General features: G+C 43.5%; 2 long non-coding RNA genes across 2 annotated transcripts; one reads left to right on the top strand and one right to left on the bottom strand.

Annotated features, from left to right (window-relative positions):
* The first annotated feature begins 2,484 nt into the window (after positions 1-2,484).
* On the top strand, positions 2,485-3,287 carry LOC125759202 (uncharacterized). The gene is made up of 2 exons (XR_007416735.1): positions 2,485-2,655; positions 2,708-3,287. It is a non-coding gene; the product is annotated as an uncharacterized LOC125759202 (long non-coding RNA).
* Positions 3,288-12,590: 9,303 nt separating this feature from the next.
* LOC125759203 (uncharacterized) lies at positions 12,591-14,839 on the bottom strand. The gene is made up of 3 exons (XR_007416736.1): positions 14,630-14,839; positions 13,895-14,075; positions 12,591-13,015 (listed from the first exon to the last, which is right to left on the bottom strand). It is a non-coding gene; the product is annotated as an uncharacterized LOC125759203 (long non-coding RNA).
* Between the last annotated feature and the right edge of the window lie 1,482 nt (positions 14,840-16,321).

Raw genomic sequence — 16,321 nt, forward strand, 5'->3', positions numbered from 1 at the left:
AGTGCGGCCTGGTATGAGGCGTACGATTCTGGAAGATGTTTTAATGCTCAACGGTGATGCGCATCATAGCTCTGGGGATAGAATACCCCTGGCAATTCACCCAGGCGTTCGTTTGAACCACCATATGATATCACTTGCTACACCAATGCAGCTAGATTGATAATTTGACGCTTGCTTCATACTATCGCATACATCATCGTCATCATCAGCCTGACCACACCCACTGCCGGGCAAAAGCCTCTCTCATGTTTCTCCAATTAACCCGGTCATGTGAGCGCTGCGACCGCATTATCTCCCAAACTTCGTAATCTCGTCCGCCCACCTAAATTTCTGCGTCCGCCTTGCGAGCTTGCGTTATGGAATACAGTCTTTTACTGACCTGTGGTTATCTCGCTACATGCCCTCCCTATGTCCTTTCCTTCTTAATTTTGACTAAGATGTATAGAAGAAACATTTGTTTGCCTGACCCACTCTGCTCTGTTTTTGTCCCTGTCGGTTGCATGCATCATTTTTACTTCCATACCTCACTGCGTCGTCCCAAATATAGTTGAACTATTTTTGTATGCCTCCCGGTTTCGGCCCCTTTGGCAAGTAACGGTAAGATGCAGCTGTTATATGCCTCTATATTGAGGAATACTGGTAAACTGCCACACGTGATCTGAGAATACCTGCCAAACGCGCTCCAAACAATTCTTATCCTTCTTGTTACGCATGTCACTCTCATGCTTCGGGTATGCGGCCACTACCTGCCCGAAGCAGATGTCTTCTTTTACCACTTGCACTACCTCGGTACCTAACGCAAACCGCTATTCTCTTCCAAGACTATCGCGCAGATATGGAGGAAAATTTACGAATCCTTTTTCTTAAACGCTTTATTGGCTTTGGCTGGCGGGCTTCGTTCATGGTTTTTTCCGGCACCGGAATTGGCCGAGAAATTTCTCAGCAAACACCTTTAGCGCTAATTTACTTATTTCCACGGACGTTGGTAACCAGAGTATCCCTCTACATAAATTATACACAGCCCACGATCTATCCAGCCTTACTGCAATGTTCAATATTATATATTACTATACTCAGAATGACGCCTGTGAAAGCTCGCTCGTGATGTCGAGGAGACGCAGAAATGTTTTGAGATCGCCTGTAAGTAGGCGTTTATCACAAGACGCTATTTCACCAATCGCTATATTGAATGGTGTCAATACTTACTACTTATTCCTACACACGCGTCCACCAAAATTTTGTTCAGCTTAGCTATAGTGAACTCTAAGTCTGCTTGCTCTTCTCACTAAGTACACTATCCGGACAGGCGGCTGATGCCTCATTCTGAGCTTGCCGCTTATAAAAGTTTTATATTAATTCGACACTTTTTACAGAGCTATACTCGGTGCCTCTATTTGTAGCTCTGCAAATGAGAATGCCGTCTATCACGACAGCATTACATTAGTTGCCGCAAATCAATAATATGCATGCTTTCCTAACCACAGCTACCGAGCCACGAGAAATGAACGCAGTCCAATAAACATGCCTCTGCTGATCAGGTAAATCCCGATCTATTAATTAAAGCGCTGTAGTAGAGACGCAGTGCTGGGATCTTAATGAGCCGACATTTATTCAAATCCGAGGCGTACGCATTTTCATGCACGACTTATCAGTTCTGTTTTGAGAAGCAGCCACGAAAAAAAATCCTTGGATCATTAGCCGCTGGAACAGTTTCTTGGAAGCTTACCCAAATGTTCTTGAATTATTTTGGCAGTATTTGCCACTGTAAGTATCAGTATTAAAAACACATAAAATACGATCCCATAATCCTGCGTCATACGCCTGAACGGCCGCAATTAATGTCTATTAAAATTTATTGATTCATGTTTTTCTTTTTCATATGGCTGAGTACTGCTACATATGATTCCTTCAGTGAACGCCCTACATGGTTATTAAAGGTATCTTCTTTTGAATTGTTTCACCCTGTAGTTATTTTTATCCGCAGATTGCGCCCACGATTCTAGAAATTATCTGTAAAAATGCGACATGATTGACCACACAGAAGATTTTTTTTTGTAGTTGTGAATGCTCGCCAGAAAATACAACAAATATCATCTTACCATACATACTTACTTGAAGTTTTCAGCAAACTTTAAAAAAGAGCTATTAAATGGTAAAGTGCATTTGGAGACATTTAATTGTAATTTGTGACTCTAGTCGAAAATTTTGAGTAGGTGCATAAATGACAGTGCAGGGTAATGTTCCATTTCCACAGACTCTCCGCACTATCAGGTTACTTCTCATCATGAGCGGAGAAGCTTCGGAGTGCTGCAGGACATCATTAACGAGATGTACCTGCAAAGCACGGCATGCATTCCCGAAATTCCGTGCAGCACAAAATATACGCACTCACGCCGACCTGATCTTGAGTTGCACTTTTTCACTGTTGTGACATACACGTCGAGACTAAAGGAATATTCCATGTCAAGCAGTAACAGCCGGAAGAGTGGTTTCATTCCCTACCGGCATTCTGTCTTGACATGGCTCTTGAGAGACAGCCTAGGCGGGAACTCCAAGACAATCATGATTGCCATCATCTCTTCTGCGGAATGCAACTATGGAGAGACGCTGACCACCTTGCGCTATGCAAACCGTGCCAAGAATATTATCATCCATGTTCTTCTTGTTGATAATATCCAGGAACAAGAACAAGAATATTATCAACAAGCCAACTATCAACGAGGACCCGAATGTCTAACTCGTCAAGGAACTTGGCGAGGAGATTGCCAGACTACCATCAAGGGTTGGAGGTGATGACAGTAGCACACAAGTCATGGAGAAGCTCCAGGAGAATGAAGAAAGGGTGAAGTTCCTCACGGAGGAATGGACAGAGAAATGGAAGGAGACTCACAAAATTTTAAAGGAGCAAAAGACCCTGGGCCTGCAGATGTCCGGCCAAGGTGTCGTCCTCGACTCCGAACGGCCCCACCTGATTGGCCTGGGGGATGGCATTCTGATCACGGGGGTTGTGCTATAACACATGAAGGAAGAAAGACCTTCATTAGCACTGAGAATGTGAACACTAAGCAAGCTATTGTCCTGTCTGGTGCTGGAATCCAAGACAAGCATTGCTCCATAGAGCTGGTTAATGGTGGTGCCATGCTCCACCCGAACCAGAACTCCGAGTGCTGCATTAACACAATGCCTGTGGACAAGCCAACCAGGCTCACCTAAGGCTGTCTCGTTCTGCTAGGAACGACAAATGTGTTTCGATACAATGACCCTGCTGAGGTGCACAAGCTTAGAAAGGCGAAGGAAAGAAGGCCGCTTATGAACCTTTCCCATTGGTCTTTTCTGAGCAGATCGGCAGGTGACATGTTGAAGTCCACGGAGAGCATCTCCAGAAATGGGTTTGAGGCTCATGAAGATGAAAGTGAAAAGATTATGAACTTGAGCATGCGCAAGCTGCTGGAAAAGGAGTCCGGCAACCATGATGAGCGCAACAACAGCAGCATTGTTCCTCCATTGAGCAAGGAGCGGGAAGCTGTTGAGGCGCAGCTGTCTCAGAAGCGCGAGCAGCTCAGGCAACTGCAGGAGAAGACTGAGGAGCTGAAGAGGATGGCTGACGAGGCCCACAGAAAAGCTGAGGAAGAGCAAACAAAGCTTGAAAAAGTAACGGAGGAATTTTTTTCGACATCCGGAGATCAGATGTTCTTGTTGATAACATTCTTGTCGATAATATCCATGTCTATGTTCATCAATTGAACATGGAATAAAATAATTCCATGTTCATATTTTGCAAATTTATTAACACACACAATTTATTTTATTTGCGCCGCACCGTCGCCGCATTAAAGGGCCCCAAAACCACCCAGAAGTCGAAATTTAGTTGCGGCGTTGCACTTGTGCACGAGTCTGCAGCTAATGCTGGCGGAGTTGCACGCATTTTCTCGTTTCTCTCTTTCCTTCGCTAGGATGCGTTCGTCGGCTCGTCTATCCACCTCTCCCAGTGCCCTTTTTAGCGTCAGAGGTGGAAACGCAAGAAGCGCGCGCACCTGCTAGCAGAAAACAGGATCTTGTTCGCCCACTGACAGCGTCTCTTGCTCGCGACGTCACCTAATCATACAGGTGACGTCATGACGACTGTTGTGGATAGAGGAAACGCACGGAGAGAAGCAGGCGAGCGCTTTTTGGAGGTTTAGGGGCCCTTTAAGATTTGTTCGACCTGTTTCGATCACTTTCATTCTCAGTTCTCTGCATAAATGGCATGAAGTCTTTTTTCTTTTACTGCCGTTGCAATCTATAAACCACTTGGCACGCGTAAGGCGAATTTAAGCAACGAAAACACCCTTTGCCTAACCAGAATTTGCAAAAATGGAGGTGTAACATCGTTTTGCTTCCCTAAATAGCCTTTAATGTTGCGTAACGGTGAATGTTTTACATCAAACACCTTTTAGAAGCCAAGGGTCTTATTATTTATCAAAACAGATGTGGCCCACACAACAAGAATGCCATCTCATAATTGGAGCTTGCTCATTAAAAAAAAACTTTCAACGTTAGGCGGGTTTAGTATAACATATGTCTGTTTTGGGGCTATGTACTAGCCCACCATCAATTTAAGTATATTGTGTGAATGTTTATTCTTTATTTGCGCAGAACACAAATATCTCCGCCGGCACTGAACGGCAGCTCAAAGTACTATGGCTATATACAGGGCGTCCCAAATATCACAAAGTACGATTTGAAATAAGACGAACGTCGTTACAGGAAGCACATCTAGTGCATATTGTTCCATGTATACTGTTGTAGCCAGTACTAGCCTTTTGTTTAATGAGGTTTTGTTAATTAGTCCTAATTATGTTTCTGACTAGACAGATACTTGCCTAATCATTAAAACATCAATGAGGTATATGTAGGCATGTTCAAGTGACATCTAACTGCGCAATTTTAAATAACGTACTAATTGTGTGCTCGCTTTTTTGGCTAATAAAGAAAGCCCACGAAATCTGAAAAATACCACGTGACTAGACTGCAGCGAGCATCAGGAAGTAGGGCCCTCAGAGAGGATCACTGTGAGGTAGCAGCCTCTCACCATGTAGTCACGTGTTATTTTTTCAAATTTCACGTGCTTTCTTTATCAGCCGAAAAAAAAAAGGAGCCCGTAATTAGTACGTTGCGGAAATACAGCAGTTAGATGTCACTTGAACACGCCTACACATTCCTCTGACATTTTAATGATTAGGTGAGTATTTGTCGATTGCGAAACATAGTTAGGACTAATTAACTAAACCTCATCAATTAAAAAATTACAAGTGTATACTATAGAGTACACTGGCAACAATATGCAGTAGGTGTGCTTCGTGTAACGACGTTCCTCTTTTTTTTTTAAATCGTGCTGCGTGATAGTTGTGGCTCCCTGTATACCGGATGGTCGGTGTATGGTTGTACAGCGCAAGCATTCTGTCCATTTGGTGTTTTACTATGTCATCATTGTGTGTGCGGTTGGGTGCGCATGCGCTATATTCTGTCCTTCGATGCTCGCAATTGCATTGCCCCTTATTTTTAGCATTTGTTTTTTTGTTTTTTCAGTAATAAGGGTATTACAATTATTGACGACACCCCCCCCGCCTGAGATACGTGCGTATTGAGTCTTGAAATTCCTTCTTTTCTTGGGTGTAAGGATGTTCGTTATAGAAAAGTTGAAGCCCATTTAAGTATGTAAACTGGTTCACTGTGCACTTTCGCTCCCTCGGTATTTCGTAGATGTAGTTTTGTTTTCACGAAAAATTCAAACTATGGCTTGCTCTGTGTACCGTCAAACATCACCCTTATAATAAGTGCTGAGTGCACATTGTTCAGGTAATGCTATATGCTTCTACAAATAGAAATATAATGCAGACCATTGCATGTCACAATCTGACAGCGCATTAATTTGAGCTCATCCTATAGGCAATGTAAATGTACCTGCTATTGCAATGTATGCATGACCGCAGAATATGCCAGGCCTATACTCCGCTTTTCTTCAGTGCCATATCCTTAAATCACATGATACCCTTCACGAAAACAAAGAACATTTGTTGCTGCAGTTCCTTTTCTGACTTCGTTGTGTCCTGTGTTGTGCTTCAAAATTGTGTAGGCAGTTTCTTACAAGTAATCACTGTTCTTCGTTTAGTGATCTAATAAATGAATTTCACGACCGAAAGCAGCAGCAAAAGAATAAACAGACAACACATTTGTTGCGTTCAAAAGCTTTCTCGTCACAGGTTGCTTGAACGTTCAGTGCTGGTAATGAATACAAGACACATTTCTGAGTGCTACTACGCCACAGGAATACGACCGGCGCGCACCAAGCTTTAACCAGGCACCTCGGAATGAGCAAGAGAAAAGCCCTAGCCTTTTTCTTCTCACTGCGTTGGGGCAAAGGAGGACGTGCGAGAGAAGAGAAAGATTAATGGTAATCGAAATCCAAAGCGTACGGAATGGAAACGTGGAGTTGACCTAAAGTCATCTCATATTTTATGGAAATATTGACCTACTGCACACGATGGCGACTTCCCCTTCATACCCAAGGAATTGTGTTATGTTTGTGATATTGCGCTTGATTTTATGTGTAATCATTTGTGTCAGTGTGTTTTCCTGTGTATGTCAAGCAATACAGAATATTTGAGTTTGAATGTATACATGTGAACTGACTCTTCCCATTTGAACTTGTTATACAGCACTTGTGTACATATGAACCTATTAGGCATATATAAACTGCCATGTGATGTTCGGCTGTGCGTATTTTCCTATGTGTTCTACTGTATTGCATTTTGTGCCTTATTATTTTTGTTATTACATATTTTGTCTTCTAAGCCAGAAGGAGTAGCCGGTGCGTGCCACTATAATGGCACCAGCCTCTCCTATTTCATCATTTCAATAAACAAAAGAGTCATCTGAACATACTTTCCCATTCAAAGGTGACTTGTATCAAAGATATTCACCTAAGCAAGCCACACATAGTTGCGCAAGGATTGTGTAACCCGTAGGGCATGTAAACCGGTCTCCGTATGCCCAAAATTATCATCTTCTAGTCAAGGTCTAGAATTCTGGAAAATCCTAGCGAAACCTTGAGTAATCCACTCTAAACCAAAGATTCGAGGCACGATGCAACTATGAAACATTGAGTTTCGCAATGCGCCAGACACCAACGTTACTAGAACAAACTCAGTTTAAAAGCTCCGCCGGAGAGGCGGTCCGCGTGGCGGTCGTGAGAACTAGTGGCGCTGCAGTCACGTCTAGCTCCCGCGGCTGGCGCTTGTGATCGGCGCCGCCGATGTACGAGCGCACGTGGGTTACAGCGTCGTCTGCGCTTTGTTAGCTCGTCATTTTTGCGACTGTTCTTGACCAGGCTTAGCGTCTTGTACGAAGACACGTGCATGATGTACGAAGCGTAACGAGGGCGAACAGATTCACAGTGCGGTATGCCGACTTGCTTTGCGCCGGGCTGCAAGAGCGGCTACCGCAACGACGACTCCGCTTCACGACACTTCTTCGGACCTGCAAAAGACCCTACGCCATTCAAGCTTTGCATAGCAAAGATAGAAAGCTTACTGCGAAATGCAAGGTCTGTGACGTTCATTGTGAGAGTGACGACATTGTAAAGCACTATCGTCGTGTCGTTGCGGGACAAGAAGTTTTGATCCCACGTGGAAAGTGGGAACTCGCGCCAGGTGCCGTGCCGCGCTTGTTCCCGGCACTTCTACCATACATTTCAAAGCCAAAATGTTCGGGATTTAGGCGCAAATCCCCCCCCCCCTCAAAAAAAAAAAAAAAAACGCACGGCGTCCCGCGAAAGCCCAGTGCCCAATTTGGAGTAGCCTCCAGAAATAGAACAGCAAAACGAAAGGCAGGCGATTACCTATACGCTACCGAGACTGAGAGTTGCATTACACTAACATTCGATCAGTTGTCAGCTGTCGCTATGCCTTCAAACCAGTGGATTTTCGAGAGATTTTAGGACGAGGTATCGAACAAGATGTGCGGAATATTTTACACTCGCCGGCTCGGGAACGGGCTGCTCAGCGCAAAAATTTGACACTGTACACATAGAAAAGACGAGGACCAGCGGTGGTCTTCGTCTTTTCTATGTGTACCGTGTCAAATTTTTTGCGCTGAGCAGTTTAATAATGGAATACCAACTAGCCCAATTCCACACTTTGCTTCGGGAACGGAGACTTATTGTGCAAAAGATAATTGTAGTTGACGAGCAGTTTAACTGCGTAGTGATCGGCTACAGCACGAAACGCAAACGGCTGTCGTACAGTGTAAAGTGCTGCGGGCACGAAGCATCTTCTCGGTAAGGTACGGTACGGAGAACTTAGGGTGACACCGCGGGCCTCTCCCACGTGGGGACAGTTAGACCTAGCTTAACCGCCGCATCGCAGGCTCTCTGGACAGCCCAAAGTTGATGCTGATATTCCGAGCTCTTGAGGGCGAAGTCGAAAAACTGGGCCCGAATTCACAAAGCTTTCTCTTGCCTACGCAATTTCTTAGCCAAGAATTCTCGTATCTCGAGGGATTACGATAGCAATGGCACGAATTTAACTTACCAGCCACTTTTGAGGGCAAGGAGGCAACGCGAAAGCCGATCAAACGACAAGGAAAGAAAGAAGTGCGCGCAGGTGATAGCAAGGCTGCACGCGAAGCGTCTAGCATCGAGGGTATACGATGATACCCAATGTATTTTCGCTGCATCTCAGCTTCCAGTTCCGGGCGTCTGCTACAGCTCTTACGCGTTGCCGCAGACGTCCTGGGGTCTTGCGCGAAGCCCAGTGCTCGTGTTTCATCGATGACCATAGCTAACAAAATCTAGTTGCTCGATTGCGTTAATAATCCGTGTGCTATCTCGTCAAGTGCAGGCGAACAACGCTCCAGACGCACTGCATCTTTAAACCGCGAGTAAATTGAAACATTGAAGGTTTGAAGATGTGACCGAAACGTCTCCCCCTGTTTACCACAACCAGTTTAGTTACATTTTCATGAAGCTGCGCTGCCACTAAACTAACTAGGCATGTTCGAGCACGGTATGGTGGTTGCCATTAGGGCGTTTTGTAGCTAGACGTAAAATGCTGCATTTCTTACGAAGATCTCAGTACAAGACATAGGAGCGGCTTTTGAGCCTACGGAGAACTGTGCAGAAATACAAAGCAGCAGTAAGAAAGGTATCATAGCGTAATGCCGCAGGTCCGATTCACCGCAGCATTTTGACAGGGCTGGAATGAGAGAGCAGTCGTATACACTTAGATATGTGCACGCGTAAAACAAGGAAGATTCGTCGGGAGGTTTCTACGTGCTAATGCTTTTCAGAAAACACGGCGCAGTCCCTTCGTCCTTGCGGAGTTTGTGTGAGCAAACATAAAAGAAGCGGTCTCGGCCTGAAGTGACATGACTACATATGCGCCTGGATTCACAGGGCGCGCGTGCTGCGCGTTCGCACGATTAATAATAAGAAAAAAAAAGACGGCGTTCGCGTTACTTACTAACGTCTATGGGAGCGAAAGCCATACAAAAGCGAGGGAACGTGTGATTGTGCTTATATATGAGAATCGAAGCAAATTAAGTGAGTAGCGATTTGTTTAGTGAAAGTTTATTTAAACGACAATAATCGAAACACATTGAATATTCAATTAGTGAAAGTGACATTAGTGACAGTCAATTAGCGATAGTTGATCAGTGATGTCGCACTCGATACAAAGTGCACGGTAATATAGCCCCATTTGATGGCTTTAACCTTCGAGTCACCTTAGGCGAATGCATTAGGATCCCGAGTTTTTTCTTCTTTTTTTGATCGACTTTCACCGGACGTCTTGAATTACGTGTCTTTCGAGGGAAAGGTAATATATATACAATGAAGTAAGTGTTACAGCGGCCAGCTCTCTTCTGAAACACTGCAGCGGTGGTCGAGTCGTTACAGCGTCAGACTACAATGCGGGAGGTACTGGGTTCGATTCGCAGTGTCGCCAAGCACCCACGTTTTTTTTTTAAATGGAAAAATGGATAGCACGGCCTGAGGTTATGTGTTGCGAGCACTCTTTTCTTGAGAAGGTGGCCTTTCCGCTCTCTTCTTTCACGCCCCTTTATACCCAAATGCGCTTCGCCATGCTCCCTCACGGATCATAGAAATAAGAGTATCTTTTTTTTGCTCTAACCACTACTATCGCAAGGGTGCCCAGTCCCGAAACCCAATTATCATACCTGGGCATTACTTTTCACGACTCTGGCTATTCGACTGCCGGTCAGACATCGCGGTGTTTTCAATAACATCAGGAGACACGCGGCGGTCAAAATGCTTGCGGCCAAGATGACTACCATTGTCGGGACACGTTTCCGTGCTAGTTGGGTGGGATTTATTACAAGCAGCTGCGCAAAACGACAGGGACAGAGAGAAAACACACAAACACAGTGATGTGTTTGTGTCTTCTCTCTCGGTCTCTGTCGTGTTGCGCAGCTCCGTGTAATGCCTCTGTCAATGGCTATAAAGGACTCCAGCAGGCTATCGAGTTCTGAGGAGAGGGCAAAACAGTACGCCTGGGAAAACATTACGGCAAATTCATTTGCCTCATAAAGGGCTACTCTTCCCTTGGCAAGAACATGAAAACTTTAAACGCGAGTTTATTCTTTATCAACAGCAGTTACAGTATAGATGGCATGTTAACAGACAAAAATCCGCATATTCAGCTTGACTAGTTTTGTGCCCTTAATAGTAATTGGCAACACGTATGACAATACGTAGAAATACCACGCACATATGTAAAAGTATGTACAGCCACGGGCGAAAGCTTGGTTCTCCTGGTTGAAGTCGCCTAGTCTGTTGTACATATTAGACAAACGCAATGTGTAGAAGCAATGTTACACAGAGGAGCTGTCCTATAAACTTATTTTTGCTGGTTGGTTGCATAGTTCCCAACTTCTTGCTGAAAACTGTACGTTGTTAAGTGAAACATCTTGTTTGAATGCACATATTTTTGTAAGGTTACATTAATTTTTGCGCAGTAGAAAACATATTTGAGAAATGAAAATGAGATAGAAAAAGAACTAGAAATCAAATAGCAAAATTTTTATGAAAGTTACACTAAACAAAAAAAACGTAAGTTTTTGTTTAAAAGATACATGCATACATACATACATACATACATACATACATACATACATACATACATACATACATACATACATTGAGTAGTAGTTAATAGGATGAACTGCTATAAAACAACAATGCTGATACACGCAGTCTTGAGCACATGAGGTTTCAAGGCAGTAACTTACGAGAGAAATCTCTCACCACTCTTATGTGCCAATTCGGCATTTCTCGAACCCTCTTGGAACAATTTCATGTATAGTTTCTGCTTCTGCCCACTCACAAGCAGTTTTTATACATTTCGTGGGCGGCAGCCTACGACGATATATAAGAAAGAGCCCCCGACAATGTGATGTCAAGGAAAAACGCAATGCATCACATTCTGGTACAGGTCTGCAAGATGACACATAGTTTATTTACATAGTCCGGCATATTGACAACACTATACCAAGCCATGTCAGGTGACGTGGGCTGGAAGATTGGCACAGCTCGGACAAATTATGGACAATACATAAATAAAACAATTCACTGTTACTAAGCTCCTCGGTACAAATAATGCTGTTGTTAACATGTAAATACCCTATTGCTTTTTGTGAAAACACTCCTCAAAATGTTTTCAAAGTGTGCACATGTGCCGACTTCCTTCAAATGAGAGACTGCTGTATATCAGTCTCTCATTTCGCTTGAAAAAAATTTCAGTGCACTGCTGGGCAAGGAATGTGATGCAAAGATTCAGTACCTTGCATGTATATCTTGCTGCTGGCCTCAGCTGCAATGTTGATCAGCACAAATGGGCAGAATAACATTTTATAATGTGCCACGACAAAGTAATTATGTTTCAGGTGCATGAAACATGGACAACAATAAAGGAATTTAAGAACATTTACCTGGCACAGTTTACAGAATCTTAAATATATTTTCATGGAGCTATCACAGCTTGTCTGAATATAGTAGTAATGGTTATCAGCCTTCAAATTTGTTCGAAGTCGCCACTTTCAAGTTTAGAGCACACCAGCAGCCCTCTTCAGGCTAAACCATTGCACAGGCGCATCAAAAGGCATAAGTAAATGCATGCATAGTCACCATACAAAAAGCAATAAATACTTTCGGCAGTAATATGAGCAAAGCTGCATAGATGGAGAAACTATTTGCAGAGTATACAAGTACATTATAGAGAAACATATGGCAGCAAACACTATATGAAAAAAAATTAAAACTTACACAGTACATGCAGAAAGGTTGACCGTTGAAGAGGACAAGCATGCGATATGATAACATTACACAGGTGCTAAAGCCTGTTGGACATACTAGGAATAGTGACGCTCCTTTTGCATCTAAATATTCCGCAGAAAATGACCTTCCAGAGCTTATATATACATAAAATCATTTGTGCTATAATAATGCATGTATCCTGAACGCCTATATAGACCAAAAGCAGAACTACGCGCTTCAATGGTTTCATTCGTGCACTACCAAACATGAAAGCACGGTTTTGGTTGCCGACCATGGCTGCTGTTTCTAATGGCAGTGAAATGCAGAGACACACATGCACTTTGAGTTACGTGCATGTTAAAAATTCAAGGTAGCCGAAATTAATTTGCACATTACCACTACAGTGTGATTTACATCAACGTCAATGTTTGGTATATTAAATGCAGAATTTAATTAATTTTGAATCCTCAGGTGCAATGAATTGCTGAATGATGCACTGCTCAACGATTAAACTGCAGCTGTGCAGATTCTCACCATACAATTCAAGCTGTTCCAACTATCACAATGCATTCTTTCTGTTGACGTGCACTTTGAACAGAAGGACACAGTCACTGGTAGTCGCTCTCTACTTGTTGGCCTTGTGTGTTTTGTCCGAGATGCACTGTACAATTACATGACAGTGGGGCACCTGATCCCATGGCACTGCTGGAACATAGAAAAATACAGATGATTGTTACAACCATGCTATGTGTAAAAATCGACAGCTGATATGTGCGAAAAAGTCTAGCTGTCGTATTTTCAGAATCCAATGAGAAGTATGAAATATAATAAAAAACAAGGAAAAAAGATCTGAACATAGAGCCACCAACAATGAAGACCTTGAAAAATTATTTTATGATATAAATGTATACCTACGATGTTCATTTTGAAGCCAACAAACTTCTGCCTAATAGTGAGACATCAGCCAATAAAGTATCTTCTATTTCGACTTTACACTAGGTGCAAGAAGCCGACCAAAATGAGTTTACTATGCTACACTCTAAGAAAAAATCAAGTATTTGTGGAGTATTGCTACCCCACAACTATAACGTCATCCACCTCACGTACTTTCCACGCGTTATCACCACGGTCCCGGGACTTCCGGGTCACGAATGACGCGTGTGTTATCAAAGTGACATAGCATTCTTGACAGAGAAGTGCCAAGAGCGAAGTTTTGATAAAAGGAAATGCGAGCAAGCAAAATTTTGATTATTGCTGTGTAGCAGAAATACTCCCAAATAGACGATTTGTTCCTAGAGTGTACTCATGTATTTCTATGTTACAAGACAACAGTTATTGTTCATCACTTTAAAGTTATCTAACATAGCCACCTCATCATACAGTGTGAAGGAGCAATTTAGAAGACTTGAAAACACAAAGCATTATTGGATTATGTGTGTTTTTGTTGCTCGAAACGGTTTTTCCTAACAAAATTACACTTTGCAAAAAATGCACTTGATTAGGAGAAATGATTCCGAGCAACAAACACACTCATAATCCATAAATGCATGTTAATTGGCTCTTATGGCTTCCACAAACAATCACCATCATTATTATTGATGTCACTGCCATGCCGGACGGATACGCTGTGTCCTGCTCAGAACACCAAAGGTGCACTGTATGACCTCTCTTGCATGGGTGGGGGCTGCACTGCACTGCTGCTCAGCTGGGCCAGCCACGGACAGGAGGGTGAGCACCCATGGCTCTCAGGCATAGCGAGAGTCACCTTCAGAGATCAACAAGCGTGTACTCAGGACACATACGATTTGTAGAAATAACCGTGCCACTATGCAATTGTGCTGAGAACATGTACGGCGGAAATACAACGTGCCACAACATTGAAAAAAGATAAGCTACGGCAGGTAAAATGCGCATTTACTGCTCCTGTGTGGCCTGAGGCTTGAACTAGAGTTCTTTCTCCCTGCATGTTGCGAACAGCCAGGCGATTTTCTCCCGCTTGCTATTTCCATGCAGAGCACTTGATACACTGTGTGAGTGACAGGCACAAGAGCTCAATAAGCAATAAAAGTACTTGTGCTATTTCAAAAGCACAACTTTCCAGTCTCACATCTATGGAGTAAAATTCATAAGCTGTAGACTTTACACTTTCGACATTGTCAATTCTATTATAATTTGCTTCTCTTTACGCGTCCAATTAGCATCGCTGTGTGAAAATAATACAAGCATCCACTGTTAGTAACAATGTTTTGGTTATGAAGGTGTGTACATTAACCGGTGTTTGCTGTGGTTAAACACCTAAAACACCTAAAAAAAACTAACCTAGCAACCAGCCATTATGCAGTTTTCTACCCTTGAAGCTCCCAGGCAGAGCACAGTCCACCCAGATGAGGCTGTCATGCGTGCTTCCAGGCCCCTTTGAGGTCGGCTGGATGATGACACCCCCACCGTTGCAAAAGACTTGTAGATTTAGGGAGCACAAGTCCTTCCTATTTCTGTACAGGTGCTCCAAGTCATAAGGTGGCTTGATTTGCCAGTGCTTGCAATCGATGTAACCCACGACCTTACGAAAATCTGCAATCTGTGAAGAGGCCAAAAAGGATATATTAAAAAACATCATTGAAAGCGCTCTTAATACATATTTGGCAGAAACACAAAAATTATCGCGTAGTCATAGCTATCAAATATGCTTTATTCAATTTGAAACAAACTGAAGCCCCATGTAAGCTTTACATACTGTAATGTATATGTCCTGGTAAAGTATAGTGCCGCCACAGCGGTAATCTTCTATACAAGTAATTTTGCAATATAAAGGGAATTCCTGAAAAAGTGCTAAATGGCTCCTGGAAGATAAATTCGCATCAAATATTTTTCTCTCAACTGTCAAGCGTGGTAAACAGACAGGCTCCTCTTAATAATCAGATAAAAGCCTGCTTAAGCAAAATCATAAAAACTGCTGGTGTACTTGCTCATATTGCAATATATGTATATTGGCCATATATACGTATACACAAAGCGGTAGTAGTACTTTTCGTACTGGAACTTAACATGGGGTGACAGTACATCTGCTGGGATGAAAAACTTACAAACGTACGTTATAGCACTACACGAATAGCAACGAAATTAGTTGCGCAAGTTCAACTCACCGTTGGCACAACGATATTAGCAGCCGTCAGCGTCATCGGGAATGGAATGTGCTCTGCAGCCACAGGCAAAAGACGTCCGTGGACTGGAAGCTGCCGTTGACGTAGAAATGCAACGCTAGCAAGACGTGTACGTCCACTGGTGAAGCGTGAGAAATCGCCGTGGGCCGCTGTAGTCAAGGCTCCAGTGTCGTGCAAAACGACACGACAGATGGGCTCGAAAACCTGTAGTTAGCAGGTGCTGGTCTACGACTTCATCCAAGGCAAAGCACCAGTGAGAATTGTGTTCTGTCCGGAGCGAAGCGTGACGTCCACGTGCTTTCGCTGCCAGGTACAAGTCCAAGTTTTCACCGGAGAACAGTCAAGGCATACTGCCAAAGCAGCCACATTTACAGCACAATGTCTCGGCGAGCGACTTCGGTTCGACACGTTATGACGTTCGAATTACGGTTATCACAGAAAGGAGAAGCAACGAGTCAAAAAAGAAAGCGCCAAGCCCAGCGCCAAATCCTTAAAGCCCTCAAAAAGCACCATCGCAACTTCGTAGGACGAAACACGGTTATCAACGCTTTAATCTTCTGTCACACGGGCACAGCCTCTTCACAAGTCTTGGAAATGTCAACACAGCACCACTGTTCACAACGCACATCGTTTAACTCCCGAACACTGCATTTGCCTGGACTGCTCACAAGAAAATAGAAGCGCACGGGCTAACCACTGGCGAAGCAAGAACCAAATACAGAGCGTAGTTCATGCGTTACCGTACGGAATCACGGAAGCACGGAATCACTCAACTAACGTGCCAAAATGCTGTCAATTCGAAATGCCGCACTGCACCTTAATGAGACACAGGAACGCGAAGCAAACGAAC

The sequence above is a fragment of the Rhipicephalus sanguineus genome, chromosome 7 (genome assembly GCF_013339695.2).
Source record: "Rhipicephalus sanguineus isolate Rsan-2018 chromosome 7, BIME_Rsan_1.4, whole genome shotgun sequence".
In the NCBI taxonomy this organism is placed as follows: Eukaryota; Metazoa; Arthropoda; class Arachnida; order Ixodida; family Ixodidae; genus Rhipicephalus; species Rhipicephalus sanguineus.